Below are 23227 nucleotides of genomic sequence, written 5' to 3'. Positions count from 1 at the left end.
AACTGAATATTGAGAAACAATTTCACTTGGCCATTTATTTCATGTTGGAATTGAGAATTTCTAACACTTTGCTTCTTTTTTAAAACAAACACACAACAACTTCTTACCAAATAAAGAATATTACTGAAGAGGGACAAGGTGGCGTTCAGTAAATATGACTCCACAGAAAATAAACAAAGTTAACAACATGTCATCAGCTCAAGGCCCACAATTCTTTGGTTGCCTTTCAAAGCTTTGTAAAGAGCTCCCACCAAATTTTTCATTTTCTACTTTTAGGCCTGAGCCTTACACTTGAAACTGATCTTCTAAGAACCCCTTAAACACACTCCATAAAAGTCCATCCCTATTCATTTATCTGGATAGTCTTCCTCACCACAGACCCTGAGCTCAGTCATAACTGACTTCTACTCAAATCTAAATATTACCCTTGATGACATAATGTTTATTAGACACAAATCATGCCCATTGTCATTCTCTGACACAATACAGACATCAAATCACCAAAAATGTAGTACCTAGTAATATGCCTTACACTTGGACTTTGGGTGAAGTAGGGGACCAATGGTTTAAATAATTGGGTTATCCGAAAACGTCATTTGGGTTTTTCCCTAACATCTTACAGAAACTTACATGAACTTTTGGGTTAACACAATATATATGATACTAAAAGTAAAAACAAGTTATAATCTGGTTAACACAATCAGTGTGTATCAGTGTTTGACTCAGATGGGTTGCAAAAATTAGATGAATGCACATTTCTTAAGCATTGTGTAAGTGTAAGCCCAATGAAAGAGATATGAAAGTAGAAAATGAGAATTAAGTTGAATATCCTGAATAAAATGGCCAAGGAACTCAATGATTTCACTATCACCATACAGAATTCTTTCATTAGGAACTGAGTCTATTTATTGACAAAAGAGCAGAGCAAACAGGTAGGATATTGATGTTTCATAAATGATATGAAATCTCTCTTAATAAAAAGGGATCCTCTATAAACAAGAGTTACAGTGTTCTTTCATTAGTCTGAACATGAGAACCAGAGTTGAATTTGTTATGTTTTGCCATGCAAGAGAGGAGAGAATATTAAACCTCCAAGGACTAGAAAGAGAACAAAAATAGAAACAGAAGTTTCCCATGTTCTACCTGTTCAAACTCAAGAGAATTTTATTCATATGTCTCCTTCTAGAAGTCTTATACCTAACATTCCCTATTCCATCATTCCTTCTTTTCTCAAAAACCTTGTTTCTATTTACCCAGTGCTAAAAGATGCTTACTCCTTGGAAGGAAAGTTATGACTAACCTAGATAGCATATTCAAAAGCAGAGACATTACTTTGCCAACAAAGGTTTGTCTAGTCAAGGCTATGGTTTTTCCAGTGGTCATGGATGGATGTGAGAGTTGGACTGTGAAGAAGGCTGAGCGCCAACGAATTGATGCTTTTGAACTGTGGTGTTGGAGAAGACTCTTGAGAGTCCCTTGGACTGCAAGGAGATCCAACCAGTCCATTCTGAAGGAGATCAGCCCTGGGATTTCTTTGGAAGGACTGATGCTAAAGCTGAAACTCCAGTACTTTGGCCACCTCATGCGAAGAGTTGACTCATTAGAAAAAACTCTGATGTTAGGAGGGATTGGGGGCAGGAGGAGAAGGGGACAACAGAGGATGAGATGGCTGGATGGCATCACTGACTCGATGGACATGAGTCTGAGTGAACTCCGGGAGCTGGTGATGGACAGGGAGGCCTGGCGTGCTCCAATTCATGGGGTCGCAAAGAGTCAGACACGAGTGAGCAACTGAACTGAACTGAACTGAACTGAAATCAGTTTCAGATCACTTATTTTTGTTCTAAAAGACTACATCGATACCAACATTGGATCACTAATGAGTGGGGAAAATCCAAGTGTCAAACTCTGTTGAGGCACTAACTTGTTTTGTAGGGAGACTCAGATCAACACATCAGAAAGCAATACAGGACAAGGACATTCCGTGCATCTGACAAAAGAATGCATGAGAAAGAAAAACTAAACAGCTGAGTTCAAGCATTGTTCCTGCAATTACTGCCAAACTATCACAGATTTCAGCAGTTTATGAAAACAGTATTTTGTGTTTTCAAATATGCTTTAAAATTTTTCACAGAATGTATCAGATGGGATGTATTCTTGTCATTTTGGGAGACTGTGGAGAAAACAGGCATGCCAAAGACCAAGAACAGCATGTGGGAATGACACTTTACATGCTATTTTAATATCACTTTTTTTTCAAAATGTAAAGTGTTGTGAAACATTAGCAGGGGCAAGGCAATGTCAAAAGGTTTTCAACTATATATCTATCTATCTCTTTTATTCCATTAAGGTGCCCTGTTCCATTTTTAACATATGCCATTATTATCAATGCCGGCTCATCATCTTTACCATAAATTAAACAGCAGATCAATTGCTGCATAATAGCATGGCAAAGGGTATACAGGGAAATTATGAAATGCTGGCAGGTGATTCATATAAGAAGAGTTAGCTTGCAACTTTAGATTTGTCTGCATGCTGTCCATCAATGAATTCCAGCTTGATAGTATAGTGTGCCACAGAATACGGGTGGGTACATTGTTTTGCAGTTTGTAAACATATACATAGTCCATGTCTTCAAACACTGTGTGTGTGTGTGTGTGTGTGTGTGTGTGTTTGTGTGTTAGTCGCTCAGTCCTGTCTGACTCTTTGCAACCTCATGGACTATAGCCTGCCAGGAAATCCATGGGATTTCCCAGGAAGGATACTGGAGTGGGTTGCCATTCACTTCTCCAGGGGATCTTCCCAACCCAGGGACTGATGCAGGGTCTCCTGCATTGCAGGTAGCCAGAAAGGAAGCCCTTAAAACACGAATGCCCTTCAAAGTATGGCCTAAACTTTATTATTGTATGGCCTAAACTGTATTATTAAACTCAGTGGTGGCATGTGGATGTGGTTTATTGCTCACTCAATGTGTCCTTATAGTATGTGCCCCACCATCACGGCATTCTGGGTGCACCAGAGAGTAAAAGGCGCCTGGCAATTTTTTCGGGGGAAAGGAGGTATAAGAATGGTGGGTGTGTAGGCAGGGAGTAAGGAGGAGCAGAATGAGGTAGGTACAGCAGGAACATTTCCAGTGTTTCACTTTTGAATGCAGCATGTAAGGGTGGCCATTCGGCACAGTTTCAGAAATATTGCTCTGAGACCCAGGAGTATATTCCTAGCCTTTGAAACTTGGAATCCCCTCATGGGCTTTATTATTCCCTTCCCCAGGCATGGTTCCTGTTCTCAAAGGTATAGTCTTAACCTGCAAAATAGAGATGCAGTGATGGAAAGGGTAAGAAAATAAAGAAAACCTTGACTTATAAATTATCCCCAACCCAGTTCTCTCTCTTTCTCCTGTCTCAAGAGGTACAAGTTTGCTCACCTCTCTGATCCAAGGAACGGCACACGGAGTGCACACGGTGAATAAAATGTATCTGAAGGCATTCTCAAGCACAGAAGGTGCTTCTCTCTCTGCTACAACATGAATTAGAGCTATTCTCCTAGAATTATGACTATACACAGAGGCTAGATGGTTACAGTACTGGCCAGTTATAAGTATGGTAAACTACAATATGGGTTAAATAGGCTTTGGAGGGTTGATCAGGAAGCAATCTTATGGAACAATGTTTCCACTGCAGATGGCATCCCAAGTTCCAGACTGTCTCTGACTTACCCTTGGTCTTTCAGAACATGATTCAACTCATGTTGAATTGAGACTAGCCTGCACTCTGCTCCTTTCTGATACAAAGGGTATTCCATTGGTTCAGTTGAAGCAACACGGGCTAATTCTTGGTTCTTGAAAAACAGAGTGAATAAAACCGCCCTTAAAGCAGAATTCATGTTGAGGAAGAATTTGAATAGAACTCGATCGGGAGGAAAAACAGCAAATGAGGGGTATGTCTCCAGCACCACGAGGGAGACTTTGCAGGAATTAGCTGGTGTTGTGTTAGTTCTTATCCCTGAAGAAGCACTGCTAAGCTATTTGAAGCTGCTTTCTCAAAGGGATTATCTCCTTCAATCTGTTTTAATCACAACTAAATGCTTTCAGTTGCTGGATACTGAGCTAGAATTAGAGAATCAGAATTCCCTTAGATCTCTGTGATTTGGTTGAAAAAAAGAAATACGCACACACACTCACATACACATACACTCTAGAAATTATTTTGTCAACAGCCATTCTTCAGGTTAGGAAAAATAAAAGGGTTATATTTTTAAACAGCACAAAACTAGATCAACCCATACATGAAATATTATACATGAAACTGCTTTAGAGATTAGAGGTGATTTTCAGCAGCAGGAAAATACATTCTTTAGAAAAACAGCTACCCCTGAAGAAGATTACTCTGGCTAAAAACTAAATGAAATGAAAAACAGAATGGTAGAGTTGAGCTACAATTTGTAAGTTAGATAATTATTATTAATTGTTTATTTTTCTCATTTTATGTTACCAAAAAAATCCCATATATTTACATACTACACTACAAGTTTTGAATGTTTTCAAATAATGCACTAGTCTATATTTGTTGTTGCTGTTCAGTCGCTCAGTCATGTCTGCCTCTTTGCAACCCCTTGGACTGCAGCATGCCAGACTTCCCTGTCCATCACCATCTCCCTGAGCTTGCTCACATTAATGTCCACTGAGTCAGTGACGCCATCCAACCATCTCATCCTCTGTCATCCCCTTCTCCTCCTGCCTTCAATCTTTCCCAGCATCAGGGCCTTTTCTAATGAGTCGGCTCTTCACATCAGGCAGCCAAAGTACTGGAGTTTCAGCTTCAGCTATACTATGTAGACTACTAGTAATCTACACAATATGATGAGAAAACTGGTCATTGACTAACTCCATTTATGATTGGAATTATTCCATTAGACACATGTTTGCTGAAGAAAAACTACAGAGATGATAAAAATGCTTGCTTTCTGTAACTATTAATTGATAATTTTTAGATGAAAGAAACAATTATTTTCTTGCAATAAAACTAAAGCATAAAAAACAACTGTGGCTCAGTGAAAGAATTTCATCAATCCAGAATATTCAATTCCATAGTAGAAGCAGTAAAATTCAAGGTGAAAGCATGGACCCTGAAACTAGATTGTCTGTAATTTGAATCCCTGAAATTCTCGGCCTTCTAGGAGTATAATCTGTCCTGTCAAATGAGGTCAAAATAATACTCTTTATCTTGTAAGACTGTTGTGAGGATTACACAGGCAGGTAACTCAATGTGTGTAACCAGTATGCACCCAATAGATTGTTATACTTCGTATTTATGTGGACCAAATTTAAAACAAAGTATTACGTATCAGGTGAGTTTTTATTCTCAATTATCCACACCCCCAGTTCAAAGACACTGATGGCTATTTTATAGGCATCAATAGGTTCACATGTTGCCCAAGATGTAGAGCTATCAAATAATTTTGTGCTGACATCAGTTGCCTCCTGACAGCTCTAAGATAGGAAATAATAAGCCGTCAATGTCAGCACTCTTAAATCAAGCCCAGGGGCCTCCATGGCACCAGACCGTGGCAGCTTGTTACTGCTAAGGAAATGTCAGTCCAGTCAAAGTGCGGCGGAGTTGTCAAAGTCCCCAGTTACATCTGCCCTGGTATAACTAGCATTCTGTATGGTAACATTCATAAAGATGCTGTTATATTGCCAAAAACCCTGAAGCATAACAGCCAAGGTGGCTCTCAGAGTTCAAGAAGTTGTTTGACTTCTTCGATCACTGGAATTCCTCCCTGCAGTAGACATGTTTATTTTCTCTGTGTTTGTAGGCACCACATTTAGGATGAAAGGTCACATTTTCTACCTGTGAATATCACAAGAATTTGTATCAAGCCAGGCATCATTATACACACAATGACTGACTTTTGGTTTGCATTTGCAAGCAATGCTTATGAACCATTTTTTTTAAATTAACTTTGTAAATGCATTGGTTTTTAGAACGACTTATGTCTGCCCCCTACTTCATAACTGGATTTTAATTTCCTTTGACTGGCACTGATTCTGAGAGCCTGCTATTATCCATTCTCACCCACAGCATCTTTGCCATGGCAGGCATCACCTACTTCTAAGATGGCACATTGGTTGAATCTAAGGGTCTTGTTATAGATTTTCTATTTCCATATAATGTTAAGAATAGCTTCCAGGTAATACATATGCTGGTTTAAAATTTCATTTTCTTGCTATTCCTGTAAAGTATGGTGGCATTTTCATTGTGTTTCAGCTTTCCCATCAACAAGCCCATTTCTAGGCCTTATGCCACAAAAAAATAATAGAATGTGCTAGCTGTTCTCAGTCCTGTTTTGCCAGTAAATATCAGTGCTCATTGATTCAATTTTTCATTACAGTTGGTAAAGGCCTTTAGTAACATTTAAGGGTTTCAATCCCATAGTGCTATACAAGCACCAATCAGAGTTCCATCTCTGGAGTCCACGTTAGGAATGTACATTCATCAACATACAGCAGTACCTGGATCTCATCCTTTGCTGACACTTACAGCCAGTCCCCTGTGACTTTCATCATGAAGAGTGTGTTGGGGTTAGAACTGGGTTATAGTCTGTGGTCATTAATCTAACATCTCACTGAGGACTTTCCTGTGCCTCGAACTGCAAGTCTCTCTCACCCTCTTCATACACTAGTGTCAAAGGAAATACTTACATCTGTGCTATAAATCAATTTGAATATATGGTAACAGAAACAAACATATGGGTTAAATTTCCTTGAAATTACACGTGGTTATAAAAATTGATCTAAAAAAATAGTACTTGGAAAAACATGTTTGGGATTTGATCGAACAAAAATATTTTAAAATATCTCAAGCTGTTTGGCAAATCTTAAAAATGCCAAGTGATTTCCAAGACTAGTCACAACATCCTTTGTCTAATACATGAGCCTTTCAAAGCATGAAAATGTGTGTGTGTGTGTGTGTGTGAGTGTGTGTGTGTGCAATGAAACAATGGGCTTTGTAACCATCTTCAGGAATGTCATCCTATAAAAACAGACTAAAGAACACCACAGAACAACTGTTTATGAAATTTGTTATCAGTACTGCAAATACTTATCAGGCAAAGGTTCAGTTCTACATATAAGTAGAATCCTAAGGTCTGTACTTGATGTGCGTAGGTAATGCCAAAGTTATTTGACAACTTATTTTCCTCAAACAAACGGCCTGTTTTCTGCAGAAAAGCTATTTGTTGCAGCTAATTTGGGGAGAAACATGAGTCTTCCCTGGTGGTTCAGAAGATAAAGAATCTGCCTGCAGTGCAAGAGACCCTGGTTCAATCCCTAGAGAAGAAATGGCAACCCACTCCAGTATTCTTGCCTAGAGAATTCCATGGACAGAGGAGCCTGGCAGGCTACCATCCAAAGGATCTCAAAGAGTCGGACATGACTGAACAACTAACAAACATAGGTTAAAATGCAAACGTGTTACTCTATTATATGCAGAGTATATCATGAGAAACGCTGGGCTGGAAGAAGCACAAGCTGGAATCAAGATTGCCGGGAGAAATATCAATAACCTCAGATATGCAGATTACACCACCCTTATGGCAGAAAATGAAGACAAACTAAAGAGCCTCTTGATGAAAGTGAAAGAGGAGAGTGAAAAAGTTGGCTTAAAGCTCAAGGTTCAGAAAACTAAGATCATGGCATCCGGTCCTTTCACTTCATGGCAAATAAATGGGGAAACAGTGGAAACAATGGCAGACTTCATTTTTTTTTTTGGCTCCAAAGTCACTGCAGATGGTGATTATAGCCATGAAATTAAAAGACGCTAACTCCTTGAAAAGAAAGTTATAACCAACCTAGACAGCATATTAAAAAGCAGGGACATTACTTTGTCAACAAAGGTCCATCTAGTCAAGGCTATGGTTTTTCCAGTAGTCATGTATGGATGTGAGAGTTGGACTATAAAGAAAGCTGAGAGCAGAAGAATTGATGCTTTTGAATTGTGGTGTTGGAGAAGACTCTTGAGAGTCCCTTGGACTGCAAGAAGATCCACCCAGTCCATCCTAAGGGAAATCAGTCCTGGGTGTTCATTGGAAAGACTAATGTTGAAGCTGAAACTCCAGTACTTTGGCCACCTAATGGGAAGAGCTGACTCATTTGAAAAGACCCTGATGTTGGGAAAGATTGAAGGCAGGAGGAGAAGGGGACGACAGAGGATGAGATGGTTGGATGGCATCACCGACTCAATGGACATGAGTTTGGGTAAACTCCGGGAGTTGGTGATGGACAGGGAGGCCTGGTGTGCTGCGGTTCATGGGTCGCAAAGAGTCAGACATGACTGAGCGACTGAACTGAACTGAACTGATTAGCGTGGAGTAGCACACACATCACACACTTGATCTCATAAACTTGATGTCTGGGGCATGAGATAACAGTTGTAAGAAACAATTAATTCTCAACTCAGGAGAGCAGATAAGAAAAGTCAAGAGCATGAGGGCACTGCCAAGGAAGGCTTGATGTGCTTGGGGCATGAATGCCACAGTCTGGGGCAGCTGGAGATCTTTGGGGATGTAAACTTTGGGGTAACATGGCTGGTTTTGAGCAAAGAGAATGTGTGTATGTACACAGCAATGAAATTTTATTTGTTGCATGGAATTGTACATGTATTTATAATTACATATATAATATTTATATGGAAGATATATGCTTCATATATGTTATACATTATATGAGTATATATTAAATTATATGGGCTTCCCTGGTGGTTCAGCAGTAAAGAACCTGCCTGCAATGCAGAAGACACTGAGATTCAGGTTTGATCCCTGGGTCAAGAAGATCCCTGGGAGGAAGAAATGGCAACCCACAGTAGTCTTGCCTGGAAAATTCCATGGGGGTCACAAAGACTCTAACATGAGCGAGTGACTATACAACAACAGAAAACATTATACATAACATATACTTTATACTTTAATTCCTGCCATAATACCAGTATTTTAAATAACTCAGAAACTCTATAATACTCAAGCTTGAAAATAGCTACAGAAAATGTATAAAATATATGCAACCTAAACAATTAAGTATATTATCTAGATAAGTGTTTACCTGTCTCATGACTTCCCCATTTCTTTACTTATGGCTGCCTCACTCTTGGTCATCTATTTGATAAATTTGCTTCTGATCTCATCTCCAGAGTTTTATGTTCCTTCAAATCATTGTGAAACTTTGTCACCAAAAACTTCCTTAAGTATTATGTTAGGCAAACAATACCTCTAATGAGAGCTGATAACTTCCAATTTACTTCAGAATAAAACTAAAACTTTGGAGAATGCTTAACTCTCCCATTGCTTGATGTCTGTTGAGTCAAGTTTTCTCAGTAACACTTCCAAATTTGAGCATTTCCTCATTATGTGTCTCTCAAATCACTCAATGGGCTTCCCTTGTGGCTCAGCTGGTAAAGAATCTGCCTGTAATGCGGAAGACCTGGGTTCAATCCCTAGATTGGGAAGATCCCCTGGAGAAGGGAAAGGCTACCCACTCCAGTATTCTGGCGTGGAGAATTCCATGGACTATATAGCCCACGGGGTCACAAAGAGTCAGACACGACTGAATGACTTTGTTTCAAATCATTCAACAATTCCTTTCAGGAAACACTTTCTTTTGTGTTTAAAAAAAAAAATCAGACTGAAACACAAAAACATCATTTCATCACAAAATTCTGGACTACCTAGTGTCATATGAATCTATATTTTTTGTAAGATTAACTCATAATATTCATGTGTATAAAGTGAAGTCAAAACCTCACCTTCTCTCATGAGATAATTTGTCATGGTATAAAACATAGTGTCTGCTTAAGCACTCTGTGAGTGCCTGCTAAGTTGCTTCAGTCCTTACTGTGACCCCATGGACTGCAGTCCACCAGGCTCCTCTGTCCATAGGATTCTCCAGGCAAGAATACTGGACTGGGTTGCCATACCCCCATCCAGGGGATCTTCCTGACCCAGGAATCAAACTGGCATCTCTTAGGTCTCCTGCATTGGCTGGCAGGTTCTTTACCACTAGCACCACCTGAGAAGTCCTTAAGGTGCTTGAGGAAAATTATAAAATGATGCAGCCCCTGAGGTCTGCCTAGGTAAACTTTTCTTCCTTGAAGCCCCTTCTCTGCTGGTTGCTCAGAACCACACTCTCTACAGCGCTTTCTGCACAGGTACCTCGCTGTGCCCAGTCTCTTGATCATTTCACTCACTCTTCTAGGCTTAACTGTGTTCCCCAGCCCTCTGCACTTGGATGTGCTCCCCTGGTTCTCAATGCATATTTCTACCAGAACTGTTTCACTGCTTAGTCATCTGTTCCCTAGCCTTTCACATGTCTTATTTATCTTTGCATTTCTCTCACATTGTCTGGAATGTAGCACATTCTTGGTAGTGCTTAAATATTTTCCAGAGATAAATAAACACAAATAACCTCAAATTATAATCACAATGCTCAACTGACCTCTATTGCCATTTATATCCTAACACATAAATTTTAACTATGATGCTACCATCTCTCTCTAAAATATTTCTCTGTATGTATTCAAATTCATAGAGAAACAGTGAATATAGTCACCACCCAACTTTATATTTACACTTTTTAAATTCCTCCAGACACATAAGTTTTAAAACATGCAGACCCATTTTACTATCTTTTTTAGTCGATTATAATCTTTTCATTTGGAACTGTCCTGTGCTTGCATGGGTAGAAAGGATCTTTGTCAACTCTCTCACATTTACAATTGTGAATCTAATAATTGAAAAGATTTCTGATTTTTTTAAAGAGTTGAATTTTAGTTGCAAGACACATTCACTGATACCTATAATAACCAACCATCTTTCTCTCTCTCTCTCTCTCTCTCTCTATCTCTATATATATATATATATAATGTTTTTAAAAGAAACAATGAAAAACAATTGTCAAAAAAATGTTTGGATGGCAGCCTGTGAGTGAAGTACCATTTTTGGCCACTAGAGGGGAGCTATCTTCAAACTCACCAAAGAACTTGACTTGTTTGTTGTTTTTTTCCTTCATTTAACAAGTCCCTTCCCTCCTTTAGCGATTCCCTGGTGGCTCAGACAGTAAATCGTCTGCCCGCAAGGCGGGAGACCCAGGTTCGATTCCTGGGTTGGGAAGATCCCCTGGAGAAGGAAATGGCAACCGAGCCAGTACTCTTGCCTAGAAAATTCCATGGATGGAGGAGCCTGGTGGGCTACAGTCCATGAGGTCACAAAGAGTCAGACACGACTGAGCGACTTCACCATGACGATTTCCCTCCTTTAGTCAGGTATGTGGTCAAGGTACTAATCAGAATCCTTCATTAATAGTATGTTTAATGACAATGTTTAATCAAACAGAAGCTCTTTTTTCTAAGATCTAGAAACAAAGACGGAGAAGGCAATGGCACCCCACTCCAGTACTCTTGCCTAGAAAATCCCATGGACAGAGGATCCTGGTAGGCTGCAGTCCATGGGGTCGCGAAGAGTCGGACACAACTGAGAGACTTCACTTTCACTTTTCACTTTCATACATTGGAGAAGGAAATGGCAACCCACTCCAATGTTCTTGCCTGGAGAATCCCAGGGATGGGGGAGCCTGGTGGGCTGCTGTCTCTGGGATTGCACAGAGTCGGACACAACTGAAGCGACTTAGCGGCAGAAACAAAGAACCACAACTGCTAACTGCTACGTGTCCCTCTAGAGGCAAAAGGAAATCTATAATTTGCCTTGAGAAAGTGGAAAGAGATCAAGAGGGAACGACAGAGGTAGCACCAAAGTGCACTCTTATTCCTTTACCATCTGTCACAATCACTGTCATTCCCCAAAGGCCATTTTAACAAATGAAACAGGAGTGAGCTCCCAAGATCTTGAAAAAAAGGAAGCGTTCTGAATCATGTGCGTGTTCAGTCACTCAGTCGTGTCTGACTCTTTGCAACCCCATGGACTGTAGCCCGCCAGGCTCCTCTTTCCATGGAATTTTCCAGGCAAGAATATTAGAGTGGGTTGCCACTTCCTATTCCAGTTCTGAGTCACATTGAATATTAAAACTCAACAATAGCAGCTAGCAACTGCTAGAAATCAAGAGGGAAAATGTCTTCTAATATAAGCCCAAAGCAGGGAGTGTTTTTTTTTTTTTTTTTAACAGGTAGGGAAGAAGAGAATGAGTATAAAATAAACCCTTTATGTGTTCCATGAAAGGTGGCTGTGTGTTTTGAAATTTATTTACTTAGTGCATTGAATTAAAACATACAGTCACACTTTCAAGTATTATACTGCTATGATTTGAACAGGTGCATTCGTATTACATATAATAAATTTCAAATTGTTCAGCTGTTACATACCAACAAAAATCAATCAGGTACACAATTGCAGCAGTAAGTCAAGGACTAACCACAGTTACCTTTTGAGGTTCTTAGTCTCTCCACCACTTGGGGGCAGACTGAACAGCAACAGGACAGGGAGGATAAGCCAACAGACTCCCTAAGTGCTTTTTAAAATATGAATGGGTGAATGAAATCCACTTAACTTTCATTTAAATCCATTTCGTATATAACTAGAGAACACAGGCATTATGACATAGAGTATAATTTGAATAATTTTATACTAAAATTTTACATGAAAGAAAAGGCATGTTCAATATTGGCATTCAGTACCACTGGCAGGCCCAGGCATTATTGATAGTGGAAAAAAATAAGAGTATATTTTTTTTCCCTGTTTTCCTTTACTCTTTAGAGGTTTCAATTAAAGCTGTCTTCCTCATAACACAGTCAGCTATAGTATAAACTTCCCAGTCAATGGAGAAACCTCAAATAGATAAATTTCAGTGAACAGACAAAGGCCTGGACTACTGACAGTCAATGCTTGTTCTGTCAGTCAGCATGAGCAATTAGGTTATTAGTTTGCAGCAATTCTAGGCAGGTCCAAAGACAATTCCTTCTTCTTACTTAAATTAGGAAACTTCTGCATCAGACCTGATCAATGACTAAAGCCATGGCAATTAAAAGGAAAAAAATCTATATTTCCAGGGATAGGAGAAGTTTAAAATACGCAATAGAGGGGATAGTTATTTCTCTATTATTAGACTGATGTATGAATAAAATGTATCAGACTTCTGCGGCTTCATTGGTTACTTTTTTTAAGATTGGAAGGGAAGACTTCAGAACACCTGGCACATGAGCAATTAGCTCATGATTGACTCAACCAAAGCCCATTCTGCCCATGTGATAAGACCAGATTAAAATGAAAAATAGAAATATAATTACTTTCCAGGTAATATAATATTAGATAAAGAGCACAGGCTAATCAAAATCATGACTTGGGCATATCTCTAGAAGGCGAATCCACAGTATAAATGAAAAAAATACAGAGATTGATAGAAGATGAATAATAACCACTGTCATCTTACAGAAGAACCTCAAGGGCACTAAAGCAAATTATTTGATGATCTAAAGCACAGTAATTTGATAAACACTATTACTTTGACATTTATTTCAATAAAATGTAGAACATCTTTAACTTCTCAATCATAAAATGTATAAAAGAACACTGGGTGGTTGGTGCAGCACCAAGTACATACAGAGTGAATATTGTATTTTAGGCACTGTCTTTAAGGAATTGTCGAAGAAGGCAATGGCACCCCACTCCAGTACTCTTGCCTGGAAAATCCCATGGACAGAGGAGCCTGGTAGGCTGCAGTCCGTGGGGTTGCAAAGAGTCGGACACGACTGAACGACTTCACTTTCACTTTTCACTTTTATGCATTGGAGAAGGAAATGGCACCCCACTCCAGTGTTCTTGCCTGGAGAATCCCATAGATGGAAGAGCCTGATGGGCTGCAGTCCATGGGGTCCCTAAGAGTCGGACACAACTGAGGGATTTCACTTTCACTTTCACTTTAGGTATTGTACTTTACAGGTCTTATCTAACTTTGAACTTGATCTTATGAAGGAGGTGCCAAAGTATCTTCAGGAAACTGAGGTTTAAAGACATTAAGTAAAAATAAATAAATAAATAAAATAAAGACATTAAGTAATTTGTGCAAATGGTGGGGCCCTGGGTTGCCTCTAAGTCAGTTTCACTTTCAGAATCTGTAATTTTAATTTACACTGTCTCTTGTTAATTATCACTCCAGTTTGCTAAGATTCTGGCCCAATCATACTAGCAAATATAAGTAAGATAAATGCTGTAACATTATTATCTATAACAGCAAAACAGGCCTTTGTGGCAGAGACCACCAGTTTCTGATGTAATATCTTTATTCTCTTTTTTGGTGTGCGTATGTTAATAGAACCCTAGTTTTTGGGGGAGACATAATGTGATCAGTGATAAGACTGCACTGCCCGGCCTTGTTTCAATATTGCTGCTGCTGCTGCTGCTAAGTCGCCTCAGTCGTGTCCAACTCTGTGTGACCCCATGGACGGCAGCCCACCAGGCTCCTCCATCCCTGGGATTCTCCGGGCAAGAACACTAGAAATGCAGGGCAGAGAGTTGTAAGCAAAACACACTGGCTCTGCTTTTCTTAAAAGCAGACAGACTCACTAGCCACTTGCCCTCTAGCCTTTTTTCCTTCTCATTATTCCGTAAATAAGAGGGTGTGCAGACCTTCTTGCAAAACATAGATGCAATTATGAGAGGGAGGTCAAACAATCTACAAACACTTTGGGTGCATAAATTGATAATTTATAATGACATTAACTTGTAGAAGTCTTTTACTACGAGTTGAATAAAATCCCTAACTGATAACAGCCCAGTTTTCTTAAATGTAAGTAAAGGGATTGAAGGATGCAAACTGAAAGTAACTTCCAGCTCTTAACTTTTATAATTTTGTTAGATTTCAGAGATGAGAAGCAAAGAGCAAGTCAACTTCACAATCATTCAGTTGATCCAACAGTCAAATTTGAAGCCTAGACTTGTTAGAATTCATCACAGAATGCCATTCACTCTCAGACTTTGTAACTCTAATATGTGAGAGCAGCTAGATCAGATAAAATCAATGTGGCCTAAATATAAAATTTAATTTCCATTTAAAATTGTATACTTGTTTATGTACCATCACACTTATGAAATTTTTATTTGTGTAGTTATGCTAAGAGTGTTCTGTAAATAACCCTGGTGTAGTTCCAAGTTTGTATTATTAGTTTTTGAAAGGTTAATTTTTTTTTCTCCACTTTATAGAAGAGGAAATTGAGGTTTTGGAGACATTAAGTAAACTTCATAAGTACAGGAATTTGTTCAGCACTCTTCTCCCTGTGCCACATTCTCCTTATTATTATTAATTCAAAATATCCATGAGCTTACAAAATAATGATGATTTAGCAGATACTTATAAAATTTGAAATTTTATTTGAAATTGTTGTAAAAGAGTAAATGTGCCACTGAAGTTTAGCCCCCAAAACCAAAAGATTAGCTTATTTTTAATAAAACAACCTGCAGGTACACTTCCTACAGGAGATTATATAATAGCCTTGCTCTCCAATGAACTGAATAAAACAACCTCAATATAATTTGTCTTCCTTCCCACCATGAGTCATCTGATATATGATGCTTTCTGTATAATCTTGTTCAAATATAAGCAATAAATGATACATTTTAACAATTCCCGATCAGTCCTATGATGTTAGGACTGAAAGATACACATTCTATTCTAATACTTAAAAAATGGCACACAAAACACAGAAACTCTAAGTCCCAGGGAATGATGAGAAATATCCTTTAACTCACTGATAGCAGAATCATGTGTAAAACTTAATCTTGCTGAATCAATGTCATAATCACTGAGTTGAGTTACTAATGACATATTCATTAATGTTTGTTTTGACTTAAGATAAAAAATCATTTAAGTAATACATGGAAAAGATCTCTGTTGAAAGAAAAAGAGGCTGTTGCAAGATGTCGGTTTTGAAAGGTCAAGACATCAAATATGGAGTCAAACAAGCATCTGGACTAAATGAGGTTGGTAGCAATGGGTCTATGCTGAGATTGGAGATTTGTAGTTAATATCTGTATAATCATTATGATGCATGTGTGTGTGCTAAGTCACTTCAGTTGTGTCCAACTCTTTGCAACCCTATGGACTATAGCATGCCAGTCTTCTTTGTCCATTGGATTCTCCAGGCATGAATACTGGAGTGGGTTCCCATGCCTTCCTCCAGGGGATCTTCCTGACCCAGGGACTGAACCACCTCATCTCTTGTGTCTGCTGCATTGACAGGCGGATTCTTTACCACTAGTGCCACCTGGGAAGGCAATCTAGTTATGTGTCTGGTTGTACCTCCTTCTTGACACATGACTAGATTGCCTTCTGACTTCTTTGTGGGTTTCTGTGGCCATGTAACTTCATGCAGCCTATGAACTGTGATAGAATATGGCATGTGTTACTATGAAAAAATAAAAGTTGCTTAGTCGTGTCTGACTTTTTGCAACTCTATGGACTGTAGGCCACCAGGCTCCTTTGTCCATACAATTCTCCAGGAAAGAATGCTGGAATGGATAGTCAGTCCCTTCTCCAGGGGATCTTCCCGACCCGATCGAACCTGCATGTCCTGTATTGCAGACAGATTCTTTACGATCTGCAAACGACGGAAGCCCATACGTTACTATAGGCTCAAGTATTTATGTTGTTGCAACAGCCTTTGGAACTTTCCTTTTCCTCTGCCCCTATCACCAGAGTTCAATATTCCTTCACCCTTGCTGATGAAGGAAAGTTAATGCCTATACCAGACCAAGGCCCCAGCCAACCTACAATAGGCATATAGCCCAGAGGAGGGATTGATTTTTTTTTAACCATTGAAAAAATTTGAACTGTTTGTTACCATGGAATTTCTAAACCATTGTACCATGATAAAATGTGGTGCCCAAAGTAATGAAGGTAGATATTCATTATCTCATTCTTTAGATCTCTTCCTTGATGAAGGGAGGAGCAGCCTACACCATATTCATGTAGAGGCATTTCTTTTTATTGAAAACAGCTGCTAAGTTCCAATTAGACATTTTAAGAAATGAAGATAAGCTTTGTACTGTCAGCTGTGAAATTAAGCATGACTCCAAAAGCCATCAGGCAAGAAGAATAAAGGTCATAGATTTATAGATTTGGTGATAATTAAGATTTCTGAATTTTAAAAATGTGTGCAGTCATTTCCGTGAGTAACTGACAGTGAATTCTGAAGTGCAGTTTCCTACTTCATTCTCAAGATGAGTAAAGACTGTTTCCTCTTTTGGTCAAGGTAGACATTTTCACACAGTAATAATACAAACTTTGTGTGCTTTTCACATAAAACATTTAAGGTTTAACATAAAAAAACACACAGTCATTAAACTCGTTAGCTTGTGAGAGGAATCTATCTTATACTTTATGGCCAGGGAACAAAAATGATTAATTATCAAACTTGTCTAGACACTCACTCAAAAATCTTAAAAAAAGACATGTTATATTTTACTCTCTTACTATTTCCAGCATGGTTTATGTGTGAATCGAAAGGTAAGTCAAAAAGAACTCATTCATTTTCTCTACTGATCTAGCTTAGATACAGGAATGTGAGTTTTTCTGCTTCTCTAAAGGGCATTCATAAATCAGCTTTCATAGATGGCTTCTAGATAATACAGGAGTTAATAATGCAGATTAATTAATAATAATACAGACTAGTTAATAATAACAGTATTGCATATTTGAACACTGCTAAAAACTAGATATGACTGATGGTAACCATTCTCATTATGGTGATCATTTCCCAATGTGTACAAATACCAAATCATTAGTCTGTACCCCTGAAAATAATATTATATTTAAATTATTCCTTAATAAAGCATTCAAAAATATTAAATTAAAAATAGCCTATGGCTGTAAAAACAAAATCATCTGATTTCTGTCCATCTACATCATCCATCTACAAAAGCAGCTGGAATTCAACAGGCTTTGATATACATGCTGCTGCTGCTGCTGCTAAGTCGCTGCAGTTGTGTCCGACTCTGTTCGACCCCACGGACGGCAGCCCACCAGGCTCCCCCGTCCCTGGGATTCTTCAGGCAAGAACAGTGGAGTGGGTTGCCATTTCCTTCAATGCATGAAAGTGAAAAGTGAAAGTGAAGTCGCTCAGTCGTGTCTGACTCTTAGCGACCCCATGGACTGCAGCCTACCAGGCTCCTCCGTCCATGGAGTTTTCCAGGCAAGAGTACTGGAGTGGGGTGCCATTGCCTTCTCCGTGATATACATGAGTAACTGCTAAAGGCAGGCAAGAATTCTAAAAGGTATAAAAGGTTTCCGAATCATTTATTTTGAGAGATGAGGATGAGAAAGTGAGATAGTTGTTTGAAACAGAGGACAATTAGTTGTGGAAAGATTCAGGTATGTATACTGCTGCTGCTGCTAAATCACTTCAGTCGTGTCCGACTCTGTGTGACCCCATAGATGGCAGCCCACTAGGCTCCTCTGTCCCGGGGATTCTCCAGGCAAGAATACTGGAGTGGGTTGCCATTTCCTTCTCCAATGCATGAAAGTGAAAAGTGAAAATGAAGTCGCTCAGTTGTCCCCGACTCTTAGCAACACCAAGGACTGCAGCCTACCAGGCTCCTCCATCCATGGGATTTTCCAGGCAAGAGTACTGGAGTCGGGTGCCATTGACCATATTATACTATCTAATAAACAGTAAGAATCTTTAGAAGCTAAGAAGTGGTTAAACCCACACGTGTCTGTGTGCACAGCTGCTCAGTCATCTCTGACTCTTTGCAACCTCATGGACGGTAGCCCACCAGGCTCCTCTGTCCATGGGATAGCCCAGGCAAGAATACTGGAGTGGATTGCCATTTCCTCCTCTAGGGAATCTTCCTGACCCAAGGATCGAACCTGCATCTCCCGCGGCTCCTGTGTTGGCAGGCAGATTCTTTACCACTGCACCACCAGGGTAGCTAAAACCCCACACACTTATGGTCAATCTATGACAATGGAGATGAGAATATACAATGGAGAAAGGAAAGTCTCTTCAGTAAATGGTTCTGGGAAAACTGGACAGCTATATGTAAAAGGATTAAACTAGAATATTCTCTAACACCATACACAAAAATAAATACAAAAGGGATTAAAAACCTAAATGTAAAACCAGATACCATAAAGCTCCTATAAGAAAACATAGGCAAAATACTCAACATAAATCGTAGCAGCATTTTTGGGGATATATCTCCTAAAACAAAGGAAATAAAGCAAAAACAAACAAATAGTACCTAATAAAACTTAAAAAGATTTTGCACTGCAAAGGAAGCCATTGACAAAATGAAAAGATAAACTACTGAATGGGAGAAAATATTTGCAAGTGATATGACTGATAAGGACTTAATATACAACATATACAAACAGCTCATACAATGCAACATAAAATAAAACCCTGACTAAAGAATGAGCAGCAGAACTGAACAGACATTTTTCCAAAGGGGAAATCAGATGGCCAACAAGCACATGAAAAGATGCTCAACGTCATTAATTATCAGGGAAATGAAAATCTAAACTCAGTGGCTTCAAAATATTTTCAGTAATTATATTCTTACCAAAGATGATGATAAGAGGAAAACAATAGAAATCAAATTAAATAGCTACATATATCCCTAACGGACTGTGTTTTCAGCAATCCAATTGTGCAAAAATATGGCTCATCTATGAAATCTGAGAAATCATGTCAAAGATACATTTGATCAGAGCTATTGAAAACACTAGGGTATTTCTAGTGTACACACACTCCTACAATATCATTGGAAATGCTTTTATGTAACTGTGTGGCCTTTGGCAAAAACCAGAAACAAAGCTGTAGAGAACAGTTGCACAAATAACAGTCCAGTTAACTGATGAGGAAAAGAAAAAGATTAGAAATGGATATGTACATTGAGGTAAATCTCTTATTACCAAAATCGATTTTTTTCATGCATCTTAGATTCTGTTTTGATTAAATAAATTAAATGAGTCAGAAAATGAATTTAAATCTACCCACAGAAATTCATAACAAAATATATGGTGGATTACTTCTGCTATGACATTTCAATTCATTCATCAGAAGACATCTGATTACTCATGAGTGCTTATATTACATTAGCCTCTTTACTCTCGACAAAAAAGCTATATCAGACCTAATCCATTATGGTTTTTTTTTTTTTTCATTTAAAGCTCATCACTATTATGCAAACTGAATTTTATATTTAAATGGTAAAATACTGAATTGGTAAATCATGGTCATAGAAAGTAAGTTTGTCCTAAATTATTTTTTTTATCTATCAGGATATTGAATAATTAATTGTTTTGATAAGAGACCTTGAGTCTTAAGTGAAACAAGATAAGATTTTGTAATTCCATTTATTTTAAGACATCTCAAATGGAAAGAAATTCAGGTTTTTTCTGAAAGACACAGTTGCTCTCTCTGGAAATTAATATTTTTTTCCTTTTTTTTTTTAAGAACCAGATTTGAACTGAAAAACAAGATAAGGAGACACAGATAAAAATCTTTTCTAGCCACATATACTCAATTGCAGAGATTTTATACTCCAAACAGAATTGGAGCCACTGTCTTGCTTTCACATCTGCTTTAGTGGTCTTAGAAAATAAATTAATTTTCCTGGAAAGGATCTCCAAAAATATCTTTCTAATTTTAATTTCTCATAGATTTTCAGCCACCTGCAATTCTCTGTTTAAGAGACGTAGAGAAAATAACTTATTCTAAAACTTTTCTCAGGTTATAAATATGGACTCAATTTTATTACATGTTTATATTTAGCTTCCTAAAAAGACAGTTAATTTTTCCATAAATGTGCTCTAGGCTTGAGTTTATGTATCCTTAAAATTTGGTATGTGATCCACTGAAATTTTGAATAAGGGGAAATTTTCTTCTCTCAGTTACTGGAATGATAGGAGAAGCCATCTGACTCTGAATAAAGAATCTCTAGAAGTCCTTACTAGATAGTACACAGAAAATTAATCTGAAGTATTTAAACACTTTTAATAGAAGAAAGAGCTAAGGTCTGATATCACTTTCTCCATTTTGATTTACCATGAATTGTCTAGAGGAAGAATTTATTTTCAGGAATGAAGGAAGTCACTTTCACACTAACATTTAATCCTCACTCATGCTGTTTTGCAAGTGACAATGCTTTAAATATTATAAGCATCTCCCTACAGGCCCTTCCACAGAACTGCAGGCACCAAGGTGGCTCTTGCAGATATGAATGCTTGATTCTTCCTGGGATTGTCCAGAGGGAAGTTTCGGCTAGGCTGTGTCTAGAGGTGGGAAGGATGACACTTTTTCTTTTGCAGTCAGGGCAGTTGCCTCTACACATCTGAGAAGGAAGCTAAAGTCACTGGTACAGAGATTAGTTGGAGAAGCAAGTGCTTAGGAATAGGGTTGCCAGATAAACAAACTGAGTACAAACATCTTTTTAAAATCTGGTGATCCAGATTATGAACCTTACTTCATTATCCAGTGGCTTCTTCGGGGCAGGGTGGAAAAAGGAATCTCTCTGTAAGCACTCAGCACATTGTCGGCAATTAACAGAAGCTTTTTCACTGCCTCTAGGTTCAAACATCAGAAACTAGGAAAACAAATAAATAACGCAAACACACACACAAAAGAAGCATCTTTCCCACTGGACAACTGCATGTAAATCAATAAAGTTAGAACACACCCTCACACCACACACAAAAATAAGCTTGAAATATCTTAAAAACTTAAATGTAAGCCAAGACACCGTAAACACCCCTAGAAGAGAACGTAAGTAAAACATCTCTCCAACATAGATCACACCAATGTTTTCTTAGGTCAGTATCCCAAGGCAAAATTGAAATAAAAGCAAAAATAAACAAATGGGTGGGAGATGTGAGTTCAGTCCTTGGGGTGGGAAGATTCCCTGGAGAAGGAAATGACATCCCACTCCAGTATTCTTGCCTGAGAAATACCATGGACAGAGGAGCGCGGCAAGCTACATGGGGCCACATAAGAGTCAGACACAACTAAACAACAACAAACATATAAGCTTTGGCACAACAAAGAAACTATAAACAAAACAAAAAGATAACTTACAAACTGAAAGTATTTTCAAATGACATTAATGACCAGGCTTAATGTCCAAAATATACAAACAGCTCCTAAAAGTCAATAACAAACAATTCAATCAAAAAATAGGCAGAAAACCTAAATAGACATTTTTCCAAAGAAGACATTTAGATGGCCAATAGGCAAACGAAAAAATTCTCCTCATAGCTAATTATTAGAGAAATGTAAATAAAAACTACGATGAAGTACTCTCACTCCAGTCAATATGGCCATCATTAAAAATTCTATAACTAATAAATGTTGGAGACGGTATGGAGAGAAAGAAATCCTCCTACTGTTGGTGGGAATGTAAATTGTTGCAGCCACTATGAAAAACAGTATGAAAGGTCCTCAAAAAACTAAAAATAGAGCTTAATTTAATTCAGCAATCCTACTCTTGGGAATACACCCAGACAAAACTATAATTTTAAAAGATACATGAGCCTCTATGTTCAAAGCAGTATTATTTTTTTTAATTTTATTTTATTTTTAAACTTTACATAATTGTATTAGTTTTGCCAAATATCAAAATGAATTTACCACAGGTATACATGTGTTCCCCATCCTGAACCCTCCTCCCAAGCAGTATTATTTGAGCAAGACATGAAAACAAACTAAATGTCTAGCAACCAATGACTACATAAAGAAGATGTGGTATATATACATACATATATATGTATATGCATGGTATATATATTTTTTCAGCAACACAGACAGACCTAGACATTATCATACTAATTGCAGTAAGTCAGAAAGACAAATACCGTATGATATCACTTATATGCAGAATCTAAACCACAACACCAATGAACATATTTATGAAACAAAAATAGACTCACAGATGTAGAAAACAGGCGTGTCCTTACCAAGAGGAAAGTGGATGGGGAGGGAAGGATTGAAAGTTTGATATTAGCAGATGCAAACGATTATATGTAGGATGGATGAACAACAAAATCCTACTGTATAGCACAGGGAACTCTATTCAATACCCTGTGATAAATCATAGTGGAAAAGAATATGAAAAAATAATACATATATGCATAATTGAGTCACTTTGTTGTACAGCAGAAATTAAACAAAATATTTTAAGTCAACTATATTTTAATAACATTTTAAAACAAACTCCCTTCCCCCTTAAAAAACATAGC

The 23227-nt window shown here is 38.1% G+C and overlaps 1 protein-coding gene across 17 annotated transcripts in view; it reads right to left on the bottom strand.

Moving 5' to 3' along the window:
- The window catches only part of ROBO2 (roundabout guidance receptor 2), a 1473778-nt gene that overhangs the window by 350718 nt on the left and 1099833 nt on the right, over nt 1–23227 (bottom strand). The window lies entirely within an intron of this gene.

This window comes from Bos indicus, chromosome 1 (assembly GCF_029378745.1).
Source record: "Bos indicus isolate NIAB-ARS_2022 breed Sahiwal x Tharparkar chromosome 1, NIAB-ARS_B.indTharparkar_mat_pri_1.0, whole genome shotgun sequence".
NCBI classification, from domain to species: Eukaryota; Metazoa; Chordata; class Mammalia; order Artiodactyla; family Bovidae; genus Bos; species Bos indicus.
Note: the sequence above shows the minus strand (reverse complement) of the source record. Positions and strands in the feature narration are given on the sequence as shown.